Here is a 12,147-nt window from a genome sequence, read left to right as displayed (position 1 = left end):
ATGCAATCGATCCTTCAAAAACTGAAATGATTCAAAACAGAATGGTACAGAGTCACCTTGAATCATTAAATCATCTGCAATTTGACAATCAATGGCTTTCGGGGGTTGCAAATCTGAATATGAGAAGTCTTGAACAAAGTTTTCATCGCACTCAAGAGGATCCAAATCAAGACTGGTCAACAACGGATTTGTGATTGCATGGAAGTTGTCTCTGATGAACTGACATGAATCAAAACAAAAAGGCAAAGATCCTTCACTTACTTCAAAATTTGCTGCACTTTCCTCGTCACTGTCATAGCTGATATATGATGGCTGATCATTGTATTCGAGCTGCTGAAAATGAACTTCTTCCTCCCACAAACGAGCTGTTGATTTGTCTGCAAGATTAGCTTCTGTTTGGAGAACATAATCATCATCATACTGATCATACTGAGGCAAATCATCGGTATAAAACACGTCATCAAGCATACATGTCATATCAACAATTCTTTCTTCTCCAAGATGATCTACAAAACAATCACTATAAGTGCTATGACAACTAGGATGGGAAACAAAATGTTTTGGATCAACAACTTGTTCTTCTTCAATCAGCGAGCCATGAAAATTATAATCATTCCTTGTGTTGATTCTTTGCATCATCTCCTCCACTGCACTTACCAAAACGTCAAGCTTTACCTCTAGAGATTCGGCTGGATCTATGCTTTTCATCTCTTCTTCTTTCATCCTTTCCTGTCGGATCAGCAGATGCGCTTCTACACTTACTGCACAATTTTGCATCTCGTGAAGTGTTGCAATATCCTTTTCCCTCAGCTGAAACTCCATCTCCGGATCAAAGGCACCCGGATAGTGCAAGAGAGTAGATCTAGGAGTAGGCCTTATATCAGCTGGCATTGAATAATAAACTTGATTAAATGTGGCCGAAAACTGTTGTACTGTCTCCCCTGGCAATCTTTTCAGCTGGTTATACTCTTCTACAATCAAGGAAAGGTTTTGCCCGATCATCCACCTATCGAGAAAAACTTTGACGAACTGCTGGAAATCTGAGATGCTTGCATCAGGCAGGGTTTTGAACCAACTCTTAACTTCAGCTTGCAAAGAAAGAGCAAAAAGCCTCATACTAACATCTTCATCATCAACTTCAAAAAGGTCAAGAAATAACTCAAAATTCTGCACATGTTGCTCAGCGTTGACATTCTTACATTCATCGTCAAACCTCGGCAAGTATAGATCATAATTTTTGGGGAAAGGATGAAGAAAAGAAGGTAAAACAAGAGGTTTATACTGATCTGGAATTCTACAAGGTATAGGGGTATTTACAGCAGATATAGAATTAGTTTTGGTCACTTAAGGCTCATCAACTTGAAGATGGTCATCACAAAATTCGGAAAAAGGATCTTGATCAAACTCACAAGCATGCAAATCTTTGGTTTTCACAATCTTCAAAGGGAAAGAATCAACGGCAGGCCGGGGATCTTTTCTCAAGCATAATATACTTTGCAAAGCCTTCTTGACATTCTTGGGAAAAGAGAAGAAATAATTTAGAACAAAGAGCAAAATATCTTGGATGAAATTCCAACTTGAGTACCTGATCTGTCCATATTCTCCTTTCATGTTTCTGCTGGTCGGGATCATCCTCCAGTGGAGTCTTTGGATCTGATCTTCAAAACTGATTTAGAGTCGCCAAGTGAATGATTTCAGCCTTGTCAGTGTCTGATCGTTGTTCACCATCAACAATCAGATCTGAACTTGATACATGTACTGGGGTAAAGTGTCAATGAAGCGCTATGTTCACAAATCCCACAGAGATAGACTGAAGCAGCGTTTATCTACTTGCGCTGATGTAAAACAAGAGCGTTTTCGAAGGCTCCTGGCGTAACTTCAGGCTCCGTCTAAGACTTATGAAACAAACACATCAATCAACAGACAAGTTTGTTCTCCCCAGTATGGTCGCCAATATGTTAGCGCTTGGAATTCACCTAGGCTGAGATAGACAAACTCTCAAGGCTACATCAAACCATTTCACCTCGTAGCTAGCCCTACGAGGTATGAGAAGGCTCTCTCGGGTCAGATTCGATAGATCTTTCAATATGATTAGACTGACCAATTAATAATAAAGATTTTAGGCTAGTAAATTGATAGGGGGTTTGATTTGATGATTTGTGGGGGTTTTGGTGGCAATTGGTGGAAGTGCAATTCAAGGTGCGGGGATTGAGCACAGTTTTCACAGGGGGATCTAAGGGGCAAGGTAGGAATGAGTGCTGATGTCTTAATCTGAGATGGATGATTAGAGATGATAGAGGAGAAGCTAAAGAGGGCAAACACACAATTCGAATCCTCTCTAGACAGTAGAAAACATTAAAATTGAACAAACTAAAAAGCTGAGCATGTCAAAACATGAGTTCAAACTTTACCACTTCATCTGTCCAATTTAGAAGCATAAGAGAGATGTGAAACACATAAACAAACTTACAAGAACATGTAGAGAACACACCATCAACAATCAGATCCACAAGAATCCTCAAAGATGTCTGTAAAACCCTGGCTTTCCTTGCCTTCAATTGCAGAAATAGATGCACAATATACAATGAAGCTTCCTTACACAAGAGTCCAACCATGAAAATGAGAAGGAGAGAGCATAATATAGACCATCTAGACCATCTAACTCCTTTCCCCACCTCTAGGGGTCGAGCTCAGCTTCCTAGGAGCAGTTTGAACTAATTCTAAACTAAGAACTAGAAAATAGGCAGCCCAACAACTTGCCTCTATTACTTAGCTAACTCATCCATGCATTAATTTTTCACTTTTTACATCATGGAAGCTTCTAGAAGGGTAAAGAAAGATAAAATCTACCAAAGTGCCATAAAAATATTACATTTATCCATCATCTACAAGTAAAAATAGTCAACCATAGTCGAAACAGTGTTTTTTTGACCAAAAATGTGAATTCTGGCAAATCTGGAAGTTCTGGTCGCGCCCCTGGAAGTTCTGGTCGCGCCCCTTCACAGCTGTTTTTGAGTGGGTTCCACTGGTCCAAATCAGGTGCAAGATGGCTCATTGGAAAGCTTGGCCTGTCTACTTTCCATCCCAAGTGGAATTTCTGAATTTGGTGTTGATTTGACCCCTCAAAAATTGATTCTCCCAAGGTCACTTTCTGCAACTCAAAAAGTGGGCAGAAAGTCATTTTTTTGATGTATTTTGAGCTTTTGGAGGCTCAAATCTCAAAATTAGGCTGCTCCCAAGTACTGGTAATTTTTCTTTTTTCATGCCCTTTCCAAAAATGCCAAGTTTTCAAAATTCCAAGCAGTCCTCCAAAATGGTCTCACCCGGGGTGAGACCAAACCGTGGGCAAAACCTGTAATTTTACCAAAAATTTCCAAAATGCTCCAAAATTCTCAAAATTTTCACATTGTGATGCTAAATCAAGGCTGATCAGTATCATGATGAGTGAGGGAGACCTCAGCCAAGATGCGGAGTGGATTTGTCCTTTTCTTCCCCTCCTGGGCCTCTGATAGCTTTCTTTGGAGAATTTTCATTCTCGCCTTGCAAACATGTAATCTGGCCCAGTAGTGTGTCTTCATGTTGCGGAGCAGCTCTTTGTCATGATTTGCCTTCTCCAACAATCTCTCCAAACGAGTAATCTCATGAATGTACCAAGTCTCCCGGTCACCGGGCAATGGGTCACCGGGCCTCCTGCGGTTTAAGCCTCTGTTACCGCGGATTCTCCATAGTTCATCCAGCTCTTTCTCTCTTGTGATGACCACCTTTGCCACCCTTACGAGGCCTCTGCTGTGTCTCAACCTCCGTGGATGAAGATCGGTCATCACCTTGCTCATTAGTCTCAGTGGTTGACATGATGTTATTGAGCGAGGTGGAATAAACAAGTCAAGATGACCGCTGCCCTGCCTGCAAAATGCTGTGAAGTATGCTGTTTTCAAGGGGAAACATCATGAGGGACGTGTTAGGGGAGGGAATTTACATATAGGAAAGGGAAAAATATATATAAGCAGGGAATTTTGAAGGAAAACATCACATAATGCTAAACATGACATTCCATCTCTCACCATTTGCAAATCAATACTTTATTTAGGGAAACTGTGATTTTTAATCACCAAGGGAAAGGACAATGAAAATCATCATGATGGAGGGGAGGATGTCATAAGCATAGGGGGATAAGGCAGCATCATCTATATACAAGTAACAGGCAGCTCATTTCAATTTGTTTTGAATGTCATTGAGGAGCATACTCTGTTTTTCATAATTTCAAAATGACCATTTGATGCTTTGGGAAACAGGGATTTAGGGTTTCTGATTGTAAGAGGAAGGGAAGGGGTTGTTGTGATCATTTTACAGTGGAAGGGAGAGGGGATTGTATCATAGGAATGAGGGAAAATAGAGGATATTAGGGATTAGGTTTAGGGGGGATAATGGAACCCATCAACAAAGTCTGCTGCCAATCAATTTTTGTAACAGCAATTCATTTAAAACAGAGGCAGCTTCATCATGCTTTACCATGGGGAATTAGGGTTTCACTGTGTGCTTTGATCATAGGGAGGGACATTCAATTTGCATAAGGAGTTTTACATGAAGGGAAATGCAATTGAATTAGGGTTTTAATATAGGGAATAGATAGGGAAAAACAGAGTTCTAGGAAAGGGAGATGATACCATGGTACTGCAAACTCTAACCACAGCAAGACTGCTCTTTTTGGATAACTAGCAGCTGATACCTTTAATGAATTTTGTCATGAATTTTACACAGCTTGTAACCTTTGACATCATACAGCAAGATGACATTTTCCTTTATTTTTTCTAAGGCTATGCAAATGGTAATTTTCACTGTTTTTACAATTTCTTGTGTGCATGCCTTGTCATCACTTTTCTTTTTGTTTTTTACAATGTTTTCCTTTTTACTTTGCTGTGTATGCTAGTGTTTAGGTTTTGAGCATATAACATGGTAAAAATTTAGGGTTTGAAATGATTAGAGGGGAGTAGGGTTTGATAGGATTTAGGGGTAGGGTTGGTATGATTAATTTGCAAATGAGATCAATAAATATGACATGTTAACATATGTAATTTACATGGGAAAATGAAAGGAGGGACATAAGGGAAAAATTTCCTTGAAAAACAAACATACTACTTAACATTAGCATGCAAAAACATCAAGTCATTTAACCTATTTTCTATGGATTCTTGGCATAAAATCATCATCATAATCTTCTTTTGTAACCTCAACACCATCACACAACACGTGGAATAGGCATACCTTTAAAAATTTGAGTGAATTTGAGTGAATTTGAGCGTTTGGGAGAGTTTCAAGGCGGGCAGACTTTTTGGTCGCGCACGCCCTCAGAATGGTCGCGCCCCTTCGTTTGGTCGCGCCCGTGTTATTTAACACTACGCTTTGGCCTCCGTTTGGTCGCGCGCACCCAGGTGGTCGCGCACCTGTCCAGAATGGTCGCGCACCACTTCTAACCTTGGAACTTGCAGAAACTTGCCCGAATTGCCTCCTTTTGCCTCTAACACAAATTTTTTGACTTTCAAATGCACAATAAGAGTGAATTGAGAGGGAAATTAGCTTTTATAGGGTCAATTTAAAAAAAAATTAACTTTAGAACCCACTTTCTAATGTTTTCAACTTGCTTTGCTTTTTAACACTGTTTAGAGTCTTTTTGTCCTGAAATGAGCTCTCTTGATGCGTTTGACTCCGTTCTTTTTGCAGGTTGACCGCTTGAGGGACTGTAGTGAAGGAACCAGGGTTATTGCTGGCACTTTTACAAATTTTTGAGAATTTCTTTATTTTTTCAAATTCCACATGGCCTTGGACTTAAAAACAGGGTTTTTAAATCCAAGGCATAAAATGAACTGTAGCTGAAGAAAATGATAATGAAACATATGTACAAAACTCCTTCCGGCTTGCTGGGCACTTGCTGACCATGACTCATTACCTTGAAATGATTTTGACTCAAAACCCTAGACCTAAGACCATGGGATCTCAAGACAAAAAATAAGAACAAGCATGACTCAATTACATTGTTGTATGACCTGATCCAGCAAAGCCAAGAAGGGAACAAAGACCGGCTCCTCCATTCAGTGTTATGGCATGCCTAATGAGATGCAAAATTGACACTGAATGAGACAACTACAAATGCACATGCAAAGAGCTATTGATCACTGATGGAGGGCTCAAGACCGACACTAACATTGGCTCCAATGGGGATGACAGCTCCTTGGAGGTGCCAAGAACCTCAGACCTCTTGGGAGAGCAGACCAGTGCTTTATTCATTGGGCAATGGAGTCATAAACTCAAGCTGAAATGCATGACTGAAAACTGACACAAACTAACTTAACAACAAGACTAAAAATTGACTCATAAAGGACTCATGACTCAACTAAAAACTGACTCGATACTTAAACACAACCGACAAACTGAAAATGATGCTCAAAGTGGAGCTTATTCAACACAACCTACCCTAACAGTTTCATTCATCAGCGAATCAAGTGAAATGAAACAACCAGTGCAACCAAGTAAGTATCTCGTCTGCTGTTTGAAACCTCCACACATGTTTGTTTATGAGCAACAAGAGAGAACTGCTGAAAGGCAACTCTGATGGCAACTGAGAAACAGATCCGTTGAATGATATGAACTCTCTATCCGCCTCCAAAAACACTGCATAAGGATCTTGAAATTCAAGCTCACTGGAACTTAGCTCATCCAATGGATTACTTCTCTTTTCCTCATACCATGCATGCAAACTTTGATCTGAGCCTTGTGACGAGACCCCTGCTGAAAATGATGAAGAAACTGGCTGCCGGATCAAATTCATATCAGCGCATTTTTCAAGCTCACACATAGTAAATGGAGAAAGACTTTGACTGCAAAACTCATCCAAAACATCAGCTATTGGATCATGAAAAACTTGAAAAGACTGCTGCAACCCATTTTCTATTGGTTCCAATGTGACTACATGATTTCCTACATGCTGCTCATTCTGTTCTTTAGGGACAATATGAAAATTCTGCCTTATAAACTGAAATGCCTCGAAACAAAAAGGTATAGAATCTTCCTGCATCATCACATCATGTATTTCATCTTCCACAACTTCATCTATAATCTGACCTTCATCCTCAACATTAAGACTGAGTGACTGTTGATTTGTTATAGGCTTTTCATTTGAAGATGTACTATGCAATCGATCCTTCAAAAACTGAAATGATTCAAAACAGAATGGTACGGAGTCACCTTGAATCATTAAATCATCTGCAATTTGACAATCAATGGCTTTCGGGGGTTGCAAATCTGAATATGAGAAGTCTTGAACAAAGTTTTCATCGCACTCAAGAGGATCCAAATCAAGACTGGTCAACAACGGATTTGTGATTGCATGGAAGTTGTCTCTGATGAACTGACATGAATCAAAACAAAAAGGCAAAGATCCTTCACTTACTTCAAAATTTGCTGCACTTTCCTCGTCACTGTCATAGCTGATATATGATGGCTGATCATTGTATTCGAGCTGCTGAAAATGAACTTCTTCCTCCCACAAACGAGCTGTTGATTTGTCTGCAAGATTAGCTTCTGTTTGGAGAACATAATCATCATCATACTGATCATACTGAGGCAAATCATCGGTATAAAACACGTCATCAAGCATACATGTCATATCAACAGTTCTTTCTTCTCCAAGATGATCTACAAAACAATCACTATAAGTGCTATGACAACTAGGATGGGAAACAAAATGTTTTGGATCAACAACTTGTTCTTCTTCAATCAGCGAGCCATGAAAATTATAATCATTCCTTGTGTTGATTCTTTGCATCATCTCCTCCACTGCACTTACCAAAACGTCAAGCTTTACCTCTAGAGATTCGGCTGGATCTATGCTTTTCATCTCTTCTTCTTTCATCCTTTCCTGTCGGATCAGCAGATGCGCTTCTACACTTACTGCACAATTTTGCATCTCGTGAAGTGTTGCAATATCCTTTTCCCTCAGCTGAAACTCCATCTCCGGATCAAAGGCACCCGGATAGTGCAAGAGAGTAGATCTAGGAGTAGGCCTTATATCAGCTGGCATTGAATAATAAACTTGATTAAATCTGGCCGAAAACTGTTGTACTGTCTCCCCTGGCAATCTTTTCAGCTGGTTATACTCTTCTACAATCAAGGAAAGGTTTTGCCCGATCATCCACCTATCGAGAAAAACTTTGACGAACTGCTGGAAATCTGAGATGCTTGCATCAGGCAGGGTTTTGAACCAACTCTTAACTTCAGCTTGCAAAGAAAGAGCAAAAAGCCTCATACTAACATCTTCATCATCAACTTCAAAAAGGTCAAGAAATAACTCAAAATTCTGCACATGTTGCTCAGCGTTGACATTCTTACATTCATCGTCAAACCTCGGCAAGTATAGATCATAATTTTTGGGGAAAGGATGAAGAAAAGAAGGTAAAACAAGAGGTTTATACCGATCTGGAATTCTACAAGGTATAGGGGTATTTACAGCAGATATAGAATTAGTTTTGGTCACTTGAGGCTCATCAACTTGAAGATGGTCATCACAAAATTCGGAAAAAGGATCTTGATCAAACTCACAGGCATGCAAATCTTTGGTTTTCACAATCTTCAAAGGGAAAGAATCAACGGCAGGCCGGGGATCTTTTCTCAAGCATAATATACTTTGCAAAGCCTTCTTGACATTCTTGGGAAAAGAGAAGAAATAATTTAGAACAAAGAGCAAAATATCTTGGATGAAATTCCAACTTGAGTACCTGATCTGTCCATATTCTCCTTTCATGTTTCTGCTGGTCGGGATCATCCTCCAGTGGAGTCTTTGGATCTGATCTTCAAAACTGATTTAGAGTCGCCAAGTGAATGATTTCAGCCTTGTCAGTGTCTGATCGTTGTTCACCATCAACAATCAGATCTGAACTTGATACATGTACTGGGGTAAAGTGTCAATGAAGCGCTATGTTCACAAATCCCACGGAGATAGACTGAAGCAGCGTTTATCTACTTGCGCTGATGTAAAACAAGAGCGTTTTCGAAGGCTCCTGGCGTAACTTCAGGCTCCGTCTAAGACTTATGAAACAAACACATCAATCAACAGACAAGTTTGTTCTCCCCAGTATGGTCGCCAATATGTTAGCGCTTGGAATTCACCTAGGCTGAGATAGACAAACTCTCAAGGCTACATCAAACCATTTCACCTCGTAGCTAGCCCTACGAGGTATGAGAAGGCTCTCTCGGGTCAGATTCGATAGATCTTTCAATATGATTAGACTGACCAATTAATAATAAAGCTTTTAGGCTAGTAAATTGATAGGGGGTTTGATTTGATGATTTGTGGGGGTTTTGGTGGCAATTGGTGGAAGTGCAATTCAAGGTGCGGGGATTGAGCACAGTTTTCACAGGGGGATCTAAGGGGCAAGGTAGGAATGAGTGCTGATGTCTTAATCTGAGATGGATGATCAGAGATGATAGAGGAGAAGCTAAAGAGGGCAAACACACAATTCGAATCCTCTCTAGACAGTAGAAAACATTAAAATTGAACAAACTAAAAAGCTGAGCATGTCAAAACATGAGTTCAAACTTTACCACTTCATCTGTCCAATTTAGAAGCATAAGAGAGATGTGAAACACATAAAAAAACTTACAAGAACATGTAGAGAACACACCATCAACAATCAGATCCACAAGAATCCTCAAAGATGTCTGTAAAACCCTGGCTTTCCTTGCCTTCAATTGCAGAAATAGATGCACAATATACAATGAAGCTTCCTTACACAAGAGTCCAACCATGAAAATGAGAAGGAGAGAGCATAATATAGACCATCTAGACCATCTAACTCCTTTCCCCACCTCTAGGGGTCGAGCTCAGCTTCCTAGGAGCAGTTTGAACTAATTCTAAACTAAGAACTAGAAAATAGGCAGCCCAACAACTTGCCTCTATTACTTAGCTAACTCATCCATGCATTAATTTTTCACTTTTTACATCATGGAAGCTTCTAGAAGGGTAAAGAAAGATAAAATCTACCAAAGTGCCATAAAAATATTACATTTATCCATCATCTACAAGTAAAAATAGTCAACCATAGTCGAAACAGTGTTTTTTTGACCAAAAATGTGAATTCTGGCAAATCTGGAAGTTCTGGTCGCGCCCCTGGAAGTTCTGGTCACGCCCCTTCACAGCTGTTTTTGAGTGGGTTCCACTGGTCCAAATCAGGTGCAAGATGGCTCATTGGAAAGCTTGGCCTGTCTACTTTCCATCCGAAGTGGAATTTCTGAATTTGGTGTTGTTTTGACCCCTCAAAAATTGATTCTCCCAAGGTCACTTTCTGCAACTCAAAAAGTGGGCAGAAAGTCATTTTTTTGATGTATTTTGAGCTTTTGGAGGCTCAAATCTCAAAATTAGGCTGCTCCCAAGTACTGGTAATTTTTCTTTTTTCATGCCCTTTCCAAAAATGCCAAGTTTTCAAAATTCCAAGCAGTCCTCCAAAATGGTCTCACCCGGGGTGAGACCAAACCGTGGGCAAAACCTGTAATTTTACCAAAAATTTCCAAAATGCTCCAAAATTCTCAAAATTTTCACATTGTGATGCTAAATCAAGGCTGATCAGTATCATGATGAGTGAGGGAGACCTCAGCCAAGATGCGGAGTGGATTTGTCCTTTTCTTCCCCTCCTGGGCCTCTGATAGCTTTCTTTGGAGAATTTTCATTCTCGCCTTGCAAACATGTAATCTGGCCCAGTAGTGTGTCTTCATGTTGCGGAGAAGCTCTTTGTCATGATTTGCCTTCTCCAACAATCTCTCCAAACGAGTAATCTCATGAATGTACCAAGTCTCCCGGTCACCGGGCAATGGGTCACCGGGCCTCCTGCGGTTTAAGCCTCTGTTACCGCGGATTCTCCATAGTTCAGCTCTTTCTCTCTTGTGATGACCACCTTTGCCACCCTTACGAGGCCTCTGCTGTGTCTCAACCTCCGTGGATGAAGATCGGTCATCACCTTGCTCATTAGTCTCAGTGGTTGACATGATGTTATTGAGCGAGGTGGAATAAACAAGTCAAGATGACCGCTGCCCTGCCTGCAAAATGCTGTGAAGTATGCTGTTTTCAAGGGGAAACATCATGAGGGACGTGTTAGGGGAGGGAATTTACATATAGGAAAGGGAAAAATATATATAAGCAGGGAATTTTGAAGGAAAACATCACATAATGCTAAACATGACATTCCATCTCTCACCATTTGCAAATCAATACTTTATTTAGGGAAACTGTGATTTTTAATCACCAAGGGAAAGGACAATGAAAATCATCATGATGGAGGGGAGGATGTCATAAGCATAGGGGGATAAGGCAGCATCATCTATATACAAGTAACAGGCAGCTCATTTCAATTTGTTTTGAATGTCATTGAGGAGCATACTCTGTTTTTCATAATTTCAAAATGACCATTTGATGCTTTGGGAAACAGGGATTTAGGGTTTCTGATTGTAAGAGGAAGGGAAGGGGTTGTTGTGATCATTTTACAGTGGAAGGGAGAGGGGATTGTATCATAGGAATGAGGGAAAATAGAGGATATTAGGGATTAGGTTTAGGGGGGATAATGGAACCCATCAACAAAGTCTGCTGCCAATCAATTTTTGTAACAGCAATTCATTTAAAACAGAGGCAGCTTCATCATGCTTTTACCATGGGGAATTAGGGTTTCACTGTGTGCTTTGATCATAGGGAGGGACATTCAATTTGCATAAGGAGTTTTACATGAAGGGAAATGCAATTGAATTAGGGTTTTAATATAGGGAATAGATAGGGAAAAACAGAGTTCTAGGAAAGGGAGATGATACCATGGTACTGCAAACTCTAACCACAGCAAGACTGCTCTTTTTGGATAACTAGCAGCTGATGCCTTTAATGAATTTTTTCATGAATTTTACACAGCTTGTAACCTTTGACATCATACAGCAAGATGACATTTTCCTTTATTTTTTCTAAGGCTATGCAAATGGTAATTTTCACTGTTTTTACAATTTCTTGTGTGCATGCCTTGTCATCACTTTTCTTTTTGTTTTTTACAATGTTTTCCTTTTTACTTTGCTGTGTATGCTAGTGTTTAGGTTTTGAGCATATAACATGGTAAAAATTTAGGG

Source organism: Pinus tabuliformis, chromosome 9 (assembly GCF_031772625.1).
Source record: "Pinus tabuliformis cultivar Carrire ecotype Pingquan chromosome 9, CPIR1, whole genome shotgun sequence".
Lineage (NCBI taxonomy): Eukaryota > Viridiplantae > Streptophyta > Pinopsida > Pinales > Pinaceae > Pinus > Pinus tabuliformis.
This window is presented reverse-complemented; position numbering follows the sequence as displayed.